Source organism: Protopterus annectens, chromosome 11.part0 (genome assembly GCF_019279795.1).
Source record: "Protopterus annectens isolate FY-2018-M chromosome 11.part0, PAN1.0, whole genome shotgun sequence".
NCBI lineage: Eukaryota > Metazoa > Chordata > Ceratodontiformes > Protopteridae > Protopterus > Protopterus annectens.
The window spans coordinates 663,983,371-663,995,259 of record NC_056745.1 but is presented as its reverse complement, the minus strand read 5'-3'; positions in this window follow the sequence as shown (position 1 = coordinate 663,995,259).

The window sequence follows — 11,889 nt, the reverse complement described above, 5'->3', positions numbered from 1 at the left end:
GCGGAGGGATTATTAGGGGGAAGAGCAACATTTTGAGCCAAAAATTGGGGACAGTTGAATTGCTATTTTGCGGAGGGATTATTAGGGGGAAGAGCAACACTTTGAGCCAAAAATTGGGGACAGTTGAGAGGTTGGCTATGCCTAATTCTATAAAGCAATTTATTTGCATGTACCTCTCAACCTGTTAATGCAGTAAATCTGAACAAGGCCAAATATACTGGGGGCACATATAAACAGTACTAAAATTTGCTCTTGTATAAATTGAGACAGTTGATAGAACAGCTCTTACTTTAACATGCATTTTTCTGAAGGTTATGAAGTCTGAAACGTATTATTTAGTGACTTCTGGCAAATCATTTAGGAATTAAAACTACAAATTTTATGAACAACAAACCAAAACTAAGAAGCAAAAATCTATTCATTCTTTGAAAATCTGGACAGTTGGGAGGTATAGTTCAGCTGGGCCTGTCTGAGTTTGCTGCCCTTCCCCCCTGACAAAATAATGGTTGAATGGAGCCTCTGCAGGCATTCCAATGAACCATTACTTGGCTATTTCACTCCATTTACCATATACACTAATGTGCATACTGCTTTACTTCTATGATGAGTTGGACTTCATTTGAAAGTTTTATTTTGTATTTTACAGCACAAACACCAAGTCATCTGTTAAACAAAGCAATGCAGTCTCACAATGAAAACTTAGCATTAAAACTTCTCTGCCCTTGAAACTCACATTCATTGAAACAGCATTGAAACCCACATTCAAAGAAAATACATTTTGCCAGTGGCAGATAAAGATTAATTTTGGGCTGTTTTCGAATCATAGGCCCCTTGCATATGAAACATACATGTGCTCTTTGATACACCTTCCTCATTGTACTAAAATTATATTCCTTGTACAGTACAGTACACTTGTTAGAGGGTGTTTTAAATTTGTTTTTGAACATTTTTCCAGTAAGCAATGAAACAAACCATATGCACCCATAATGGCAAAACTGCCCAGTTGAGAACATTTATCATAAAAAAGTCTACTCAGACTTCCACAGTCCACCATTATTAGTAAATATACACAATTCTACAGTCTACCATTATCAGTAAATCTGCACAGTTCTACAGTCCACCATTATCAGTAAATATGCACAATTCTACAGTCCACCTTTATCAGTAAATATGCACAATTCTACAGTCCATTATCAGTAAATATGCACAATCTCTGAAGTAAGTCATCTAAATAATTCCACATTAAAGAAATCTGTAACTAATGAAGTGGTTGCTGCTAGCAATCCCCTTTATATTTCATGGTTTCATCGAAAAATAAAGTATCTGTTGCCCCTCAGGAATAAATTGCCTATATTACATTAAAAAAATGATAAGCTAGTAATAATATTGCAAGAGGAAATGGATGGCAAACTGATAACGAACTTATAGTTAGTATCTTCACCAAGGAGAACATTCTCAGTACGGCAGCATCCACCCCTTGTGGGAGTAGAACCCACAGCCTTCTGCATCAAAAGCAAGTACACAACCTGTTGTGCTATAGTATTAACTAGGCAAAGCACTAAACTTCTATTCCCTGCAGCTCTCAGCTCCTTGTAAAATCTACTCAATACTCAACTGCATCTCAACTTCGCAGCTCAAGAAAACTGGAAAAAGCCAAAATGTATTGGGGGTCAAAAGCCCAAAACCAGGGACACATTAAACATTGCTTGTATAATCTTGGAAAGTTGCTAGAATAAAATGTTGTGTTGCCACCATATATTTTACTGCCAAGGTCCCTGAGCAAAAAACAGTCAGAGTAACATACCACTACGCCACATTAGCTGCTTTGTAAAAGAGAGGAAGACTGAAACTTAAATGGCTATCATTTAGTGAATTCAGTTCTCACCATAGCTGTCAACCTCTTAGTACAAAACACCTGGACAAACCCAGTAATGAGGGAATACAGCCCTCAAACATATTCAGTGAATTCAGTTCTTGCCATAGCTGTCAACCTTAGCACAAAAACCTGGACGAAGTCAATAACGGGGGAATACAGGCCCAAAAATAGGGACAAATTTAAAATATTCATCTTATGAACTTAGAAAATTGCTAGAAAAAAAGGTTGTGCTACTATGTATTCTGAAGAACATGAAGTTTGCAATTCAAATGCCGGTCAATTTTACTGCGTACAGAACAAAAACAATTTTCGGCAGAGACGCAGGGATTAAAACTGCAGACACGTCTTTGTAAAAAGGCAGGGCACCAGAGCAAATCCACACAAACACAGGGAGGAGATGCAGACTCCACACAGAAGCCACCCCAACCAAGAATCAAACCAGAAAACCTATAACTGTGAGGCAACAATACTACCACTGCACCATCAATTATGCAAGGAATTAAGCATTCAGAAACCTGAAGTCTGAAATTCAAATGCCTGTCAATTTTACTGCGGACAGAACAAAACCAATTTTCAGCAGAGCCACAGGGATTAATACTGCAAACACATCTTTGTAAAATGGCAGGGCACCAGAGCAAATCCACACAAACACAGGGAGGAGATACAGACTCCACACAGAAGCCACCCCAACCAAGAATCAAACCAGAAAACCTATAGCTGTGAGGCAACAATACTACCACTGCACCATCAATTATGCAAGGGATTAAATATTCAGAAACCTGAAGTCTGAAATTCAAATGCCTGTCAATTTTACTGCGGACAGAACAAAAACAATTTTCAGCAGAGACGCAGGGATTAAAACTGCAGACACGTCTTTGTAAAATGGCAGGGCACCAGAGCAAATCCACACAAACACAGGGAGGAGATGCAGACTCCACACAGAAGCCACCCCAACCAAGAATCAAACCAGAAAACCTATAGCTGTGAGGCAACACTACCACCACTGCACCATCAATTATGCAAGGAATTAAACATTCAGAAACCTGAAGTTTGAAATTCAAATGCCTATCAATTTTACTGCAGACAGAACAAAACCAATTTTCAGCAGAGACGCAGGGATTAATACTGCGGACACGTCTTTGTAAAATGGCAGGGCACCAGAGCAAATCCACACAAACACAGGGAGGAGATGCAGACTCCACACAGAAGCCACCCCAACCAAGAATCAAACCAGAAAACCTATAGCTGTGAGGCAACAATACTACCACTGCACCATCAAATATGCAAGGAATTAAACATTCAGAAACCTGAAGTCTGAAATTCAAATGCCTGTCAATTTTATTTAACATTTGTTAATCAGGACAGTCTGACTTGGAACAAAAAAACAATTTTCAGCAGAGGCCCAGAAAGAAATAATGCAGACATGTCTTTGTAACATGGGAGGACACAAAAGCAAACCCACACAAACACAGGGAGAAGATACAGACCCCACAAAGAAGGAACCCCAGCCAAGAATCAAACCTGAGAACCTGTAGCTGTGAGGCAACAATGCTACTACTACACCATCAAATATCAAGCATTAAAACATTTACAAACCACAGATATTATGAGGAACAGATCAGATCAAATATGAGGCAAAAATCTGCAATTTTTTTACAAATGGTGGTGGGTAGGGAACTCAAGTCTTTAACACCTGCATACAGGGTACAGGGTTCAAGCCTGAGGTATTCCCTACCACACCACCATGAGCACCTGGGGCATTTACACACACACACACACACAGTATGTAAGCACCAAGCACCACACATTTCAGACAGTAAATACAAGCACAGACGAGGCGAGACTGTTCCTAAATCCTGACTGCTGCTGTTGCAGTCCGGCTCCGACATATTCTCCCAGCGAGTCTGTGCATGTTTGTGTCCCCCTATGGGGACTGCCGGACTGCCAGGTGCATGCGCATGGACGCTCAGTAGTCGGGACTACTGCGCATGCGTGAAGTCCGCGAAATTTAAAAAACATTTTTTTTTATTTTCTTTTTGATTTGAGGGGGCTGCAGTCTGGCAGTCCGATAGCACGGGCCGCCCCTGATTAAATCTCTTTTTCTTTCTGATGTCCATATTTCCTCTTCAGATATCTCTCACACCACCTGTTTCTCCTTACTTTGGGAACTCATTGTTCCATCATCTGTGACAGCCTGTGTTAAACTTTCAACACTAAATCCTTCACTTCACGGGTGTCCATAACTTCAGCTTCTATTTGTTTCACTTCTACTTTACTAATCCTCTGTTCTATGTTCCCCCTTTGTGATCTTATTTTTGTACTGTGAAATATTCCATATCTGGGTGCCTTTGCCTGTCTTTCTCTCTTCAAATATGTTTGAATCTGCTTTTTTGTATTGATTAGTTTACCTTTCTTTTTGCAGAAATATTGCACCATATCAGATGTTTCGTTCTTTCCCATGTCTAAGTTCCTTTTTTATACCTTTCAAAAATCTCTAGTTTTTGTTCTTTGTATTTTTGCACTTCTTCCATTACTTTCTTAATTTCTGTAAGTTTTTTGGGTTTCTAATACCATGACAGGAATGGATCCCATTCCTAAGTCAAAGTGTGATTAAAGTTTACAAAATTAGCATTGTTTCAATCTTTGATGTTAGCCGAAAGTGCTCTTTGGAGCACCCGCAATGTGCTCAATAATGTCTCCACCTGCAATTTGTATGAAATTGCAGGTGTCTGTAACATATATAAGCACAATTGTAAATTCTTCTTTATAAGACTCATTGCTCCTATTACTACTGGAACTGTTTGGGTATCCTTCTTCCATATTGCCCTCATTTCTGCCTGCAAATCCTGGTATTTTATAACTTTCTGTCTCTCTCTGTACATAAGACACTGTAGTCACTGGCAGGAATTTCAATAACCAGCTCTACTTTTATTTTATTTTCATGGACTACTATATCTGGTTTTCTCGCATCTATTTTTTGAACTGTTGATAATGGACTATCCCATGTGATAAAAACTTCAGCATTTTCTATGTTGCTTTGTGGCTCATGTTTCCAGTGTTTTTCAGCTACCTCAATATTTTAATGTTTTCACAATCCCCAGTGCAACAGCCTTGCCACATTATTATGCCTTTCAGTATACAGTCCTTCCACCATTAGTATATTACAACCAGCAAGAAGATGTGCAACTCTTTCCAATTCTGTTTTACAAAACCTACATCTCTCTGTTTCTCCCACATGTTCAACAGACTGTAAACCAACCTGTACATAGTTCACTATCTTGGGCTGCTAATATTAACCTTTTGTCTTTTGATTTAAATTCACCTCTCCTTAACATTCCTGCATTTGATCTAGATCAACACGAGGTTGTTCCAAGAGTTTTCTATACTTGAGACTATATTTATGCATTTTCCACATTCATTGCCTTCTCATCTGATCCTTCACTTTATATTCTTTCTTTTGTTTTTTTGACACATTTAGTTGCTGCCTGATTTTTATCTACTTCTGGTTTGATTTCCATTCCTGCTTGACGGCAGTATGGTTCTGCTAAACTAAGCACGGAAGTAATCTTAGACTTATTCTACTCATGTTTCAAAACTTTCACTATATTTGGGTCTTGTGAGGCCAGCAGATATCTATATCTATATCTATATCTATATCTATATCTATATCTATATCTATATCTATATCTATATCTATATCTATATCAATAAACTGAAACACGACCAAACTAGTAACAACACCAGGCTGTATTCCCTTAACCAGAATGTCACTTGCCGAACAACCCAAAACAGGCTCCGAAATACAAAAAAATTCAAAAAGAATCACTATGAAATGAACATGATGCTTAGCGCTTTCACCTTTAATACATCAAAGGCTTCATCAGAGTAAAACAAAATAACATCTACACAGAATATATAAGCACTACGTCATGCACACACCTCCCATTTAAACCAATATACTTTCAGGATAGCATTATGTTTCGTCCAACTCAATTTAAACTATAAAATACACCTAAAAAAGAAGAAAATAGCTTAAAAATTCTAGTGGCAATAACCATAAATAAATTAATTATACTAGATCTACTATATGTAATAAATAATAAATAAATACTGTTCATATTAACAGATGCATACAAAAGCTTAACTGCTCACATAAATGAATATTTAAACCACAAAACTAAGCAATAAACATTAAATATATATTATGTTGATGGGTGGAGGATTTGTCATCATGTCATGTATTGATTATAATAACAGCATGCTCAATTTATTAAACGACACTTGTAGTTACACTAGAGTCTCTAAGAATGAGATCAATAGGGCATATGCAAAAATTGATTGGTTATTATACGAATGATTAATGGAGGGTATAATTGACAAAAAAGAATATGAGTATTTGTTTTTGGAATTTCGTATGACACCTAAAATTTTCGGAATTCCTAAAATCCACAAAAATTCCACAAATCCCCCCTATAGTCCTATCGTTTCTGCAAAAGGTTCGAAAACTGAACCATTGGCCGCTTATGTTGATTTTCACTGTAAACAAATCCTGAAAAAATTCCCACATATACTTAGGGACTCATGGCATTGCTTGGAAGTTATTAACAGCATTAATCTAGATGAGGAAATTATTATGATTACGATAGATGTTATAAATTTGTTTTTGATTATACCACATGAACAAGGTCTGGAAAGTTTTGGAAAGTGTTTGACCAAACATAGTGACTTCCATAGAGTCAAAATGAGTCTTTTAGTTGATCTGGTAGAGATCGTCTTGATGAACAATTTTTTATCATTTGACGGTGAACTATTTAAGCAGACTATAGGGGTTGCCATGGGTGCCAAATGTGCACCAATCTATGCTAATCTAGTTTTAGCAGATTGGGAAACGCAACACATTTTGACATCAAGATTTAATGAGAATATAAAGTTATACTTGAGTTTCCTAGATGACATTTTGATTTTTTGGAAAGGAACTGAAGTAGAGATTACAGATTTTATGGAGTATCTTAATGCCACTACACCATTTCTTAAGTTTACTTTCAACACATGCAAAGAGAAATGTAACTATCTAGACCTTCTGTTGATATATGATAAGGAAAAGAATACAATACAATCAGGAATATATAGAAAAAAGACTTATTTCAATTCCTTTTTACATTTCAAGAGTTGCCACCCTTTTCATCAAAAAAGGAATATAATAAAGGGGCAAATGGTAAGGCTTTCAAGATTAGTGAGCGAAGACAGACTTTTTGAAAAATAAATTACTAGTTTAGTTAATATGTTTCAAGAACTGGATTATCCTACTGACATTTTGCATAGAGTTCGAATTGAGGTAGAAAATAAAAGGCTTTCTTCTTTTAAGCATATTTTGAAAGGTGGTCTATTAGAAACACACTGTAATAATAATGTTAGTGATGACCAACCTAGAAATGTTATGATTTTACCATACAATCCCTTGTTTGATCACATTAGATCGATTTTAGAAGACACATGGTTGAGTGTGTTCAATAATGATTTTACCTCCATTTTAGGTACTAAACCTAATATAATTTATAGTAGAGGAAACAATTTAAAGGACCTCCTGGAAGTTGACAAAGGAGCTAGTGTGTTTAAAAGCTCCAGTATGGATAAGTGTGGGGCTTGTGGCATTTGTAAATTTATCAACAATGGGCCATGTGTAACTATAAGTAATTTTGGTAGAGTCATTAGGTGTCCAGGACATGTTAACTACAATACTAAGATGGTAGTATATGCAGCTACATGTCTGAGTTGCCCTGCATTTTATATAGGAAAAAGATCAGAAATTTGAGTTCGAGGATAAAAGAACACACAAGAGATATCAAAAATGCAAAGTCTACTAATGCATTATATTTGCATAGTTGAGTATGTACCAACTTTAATAAGTTCATATTTTTTGTGATTGACAGAATACCATACTTTGACAGAGGGGGCGATGTTAGAACACTATTGGAAGTAAAAGAATGTTTATGGCAACTAAGATTGGATGCCTCAAAGCCTCCAGGTATTAATGAACACATATCTATTGCTAGTATTTTAAAGTTAAAGTCCTATTGTATCTAGTGACATTTTTGTTATTAGTTAGGTTCCTACTTTTATATAACATAATATATATTTAATGTTTATTGCTTAGTTTCGTGGTTTAAATATTCGTTGATGTGAGCAGTTAAGCTTTTGTATACAACATCTGTTAATATGAACAGTATTTATTTATTATTTATTACATATAGTAGATCTAGTATAATTAATTTATTTATGGTTACTGCCACTAGAGTTTTTAAGCTATTTTCTTCTTCTTTTTTGGGTGTATTTTATAGTTTAAATTGAGTTGGACGAAACATAATGCTATCCTGAAAGTGTATTGGTTTAAATGGGATGTGTGTACATGACGTAGTGCTTATATATTCTGTATAGATGTTATTTTGTTTTACTCTGATGAAGCCTTTGATGTATTAAAGGTGAAAGTGCTAAGCATCACGTTCATTTCATAGTGATTCTTTTTGAATTTTTTTGTATTTCGGAGCCTGTTTTGTGTTGTTCGGCAAGTGACGTTCTGGTTAAGGGAATACAGCCTGGTGTTGTTACTAGTTTATATCTATATCTATGTGTGTGTGTGTGTGTGTGTGTGTGTGTGTGTGTGTGTGTGTGTGTGTGTGTGTGTGTGCAGTCCCATGACTGCAGATCTATACATGTAATCAATTTTGAGAAGGCCCATACCTCCTTTAGAACTGGGAATGTGTAATCTTGGTATGCAGGGTATGGTGATGACAGCTGAGTATTTGAGGCAATATTATATACATTTATGTCAGATGTTTTTAGAATTATCACATATTAACCAGGGGATTCTGATTGATACCAATTTCTTTGGAGGAACTAAGATGTTTTAAGTAAGGTGAGAGGAAAAAGTCAGACATGCAAGTCCCATCCATTCACTCACCCTTGATCCCATTCTTTGCTGCAGTCTCCATAGGAGCTAGACTAAGCAGTCTAGTCCCATCATATGTCATCTTGCAACTCTCATCACTCCTTCCCCACCCACTGCCAGCTCCAGCAAGCATCTAACATGCTCCTCAAACACAGGGTAAGTGGTTCATAGTCAGAGATTCATCTCTCTCTCTTTCTCTGCCAATGGATCTGTCTTTGTTTTTTTAAACATATTAAATTATCATTTAAGATATTGACATGTACATTAAAAGAAAAGAAAACAAACCAAATTAACATTATTCATTTACATGCATTATAATTTACATCTATGTTTTCTTTCTTTATAATTGTTCACTCCAATATTGCTACTGTCTTCCTTTAATCCCCACTCCTCCTCCTCCTGAATATTATTCTGCATGGATCGGTGCCACAAATGCCATTTATTTCTGTGATTTTCCTTCTAATAATCCAACCAGCAGTTCTTTTATCTATTTTACAATATTCAGTACTACAATTACAATTAGTTTAGATTTTGACTTCCATTTTCTAGTAATTACTTTTTTGGAAGCTAATGGCATTAAACTTAGGTCTTATTATCTCTAGGCAATTTAAATCTTCTATCGCAGTTCAAAAGAATAATTTCTTTAGTTACTGTCATTTGCTCCCCCAGCATTTTCTAATAAAGTATTCTGTAGGAACATTTTAAAATCTGCCAACTCATTACCCCCCCCCCCCCCAAAAATTATGTTCCCAATTACCTATTTCTCTCTCTCCCCACCACTCCTGCAGCATCTGCTTGAGGTATAAAATACCTGTGGAAACACTTAAAAATCCTAAACTTCATAGACTTTGTTGCATACTTGGGAACCATTACAGATGTAACTCCCATTGTCCCTTTGTAAGTTGCATTTCCATTCTCTCTTCCCAATCCTTTCTGACCACCTCTGATTAATTCTTGTAGTTAACATGCAATATTTTATATGCCATACTAATTATTCCCTTTTTTAACAGCAGCTTTAGTTCTAGATTTGACTAAAAGCTCTACCAGAGCTGCTGTTTTACTTAGTACTCCCCTATCCATGTCTCTTTGCCTGTACTTGTATCATTCCCTGGGATGGAAATCAATTGCTAACCTGTTCTCCAAGCATCTGCTTGACCTCACCCTACTCTTTACATTTTCCTCAAAAGTTATTTGCTCTCAATGACATAGGTTCTTTGCCAGTTTACAAAAGTAAATTCAAACCATCTCTTGCCTATTTTCTGTACCTCTATTTGCAGTCATCTTGATAAGTAAAATCTCCTTTATCCATTTGCATGTCGGGTTAGTTCTTAGAATACTTTCTGCTACGTTATGAATATAATATTTTGTTTGTCATTATTCCCTTAAGGATCTCCTGCTAGACCCTGTGTTCCCACTTGCACTAATTGCTATCTGTTCTCTTTTCTTTATCCCCCCCCCCCCCCCCGGATATGAAGAATAGCTTGCATGCTTTCAGTAAACTTTTACTTTTATTCATAGGAAAAAGTGCACTGGTTACTTATAAATGTAAATGTATTTATATTTAAATTGTGCAATGTTCTATTAAATGAATAAAAGTGTTTAGGTTGCAAGAGACACAACTACTACTTATTCACTCCCCGCAGCATCGAACTGTATTTTTTGTTGAATAGCTTGTCACTGTATCTTTAAATTTTGCAGTTACATTTCTCTCAGAAAAGAGTGCTAGAACTCTCATAATAAATTGCTTATACCTGCAGACAGCTCATCTCCAAGTAAAATAAGTCAGCATTAAAAAAACACAGATAACAGCTTTGCAAAAGAATCTTTGTGAATTTTACTCAGAACACAATGTACAGGCTTCCCTGGGATAACTGCATATTTCTGGGCCTGATTATTCTTGTCTGCCCTTGTGCTTTTTTTCTGTCTCAAACATTTTCCTGTAGAGCAATGAAATGGGTTGCACTGTCAACATCTCTGTACAGAGTTTATTGTTAGAAGAATGAGAAGCAGAGCACCCTCTTCTGATGGCTAGTTGATTCTTTTTTGGATAAACTTTTTTTTTTAATTTTCCTCCTCAGCTTGTTCTGCATCAAAAATGTTTTTGATCCCCCCAGAAGAAAATATTCTGAAGACAGCTGGATATAACAACTTGACTTTCACACCTGTCTCATGCCATCCCCTGACTGCTAGGTTGAACCTGCTTTTCGTCTGCCTGGTGTTGAGTAAATAATTATTCTCCACAAATACTCAGTTGTCTCCAATTTTTAATATTCTTTTATACCACAGTTTTGTCAGAAGCATCTCTGTCTTTGGTATGATTGTATCTTCACTAATATAGGTCTTGGCTACTTTGTCATGGCCAGATTTGGAGCATACACACAATGTGCTTTTGCAATTAACAGATCCTGCTGTGGAATACCACTCTAGCAGCTTATTTGTACTTTCAGAAAATTAATAGTCTGTTTCTTCCAGTTTCTCTGACAATGCAGAAAAATCAAAGGTTTTCTCTGTGGGCTGTTAAAAAGCGTCATGTTCAACAGCCTTTTCTTCATTTCCACCTCTTATTATGCAGTTTTATCAGTAAATGAATTTCCAAAGCTGACAGGTTTTATAGTCCATTTCTACATTCACACTGTTGATCTATGTGCCACCCACTTTGGAAGTCCCTTCAGTTTGTTATTGTTGATTTAATATGGTTTGTCTCTAAATGTTTGAAGATACAATGGGTATTTCTTTTGTAGTGGCATTCTACATTTTAAGTTCCAATTCTGAAACATTTAATATCCAAACAGTTCATGTGCAATGTACGTCTCGAGCAGATATTAGATATGACTTATAAGACATTGGTAAGGAAGTTTATAGTATAGTTAGAAATAAAATTGAGATAATGAGTGTGAAACATTCACCAATAAACTGGTACATAGCAGTTAAATGTAGAAGGGGTGAGAGGCATATTATAGCTGATGAGTTAAAGATAGTTGAGTAAAAATACTAGGTACGTTCTGACATAGAATCAGTTATGAGTAGCAGAGACTATTTGAGAAAGATGGATAAAATGGAATAGTCA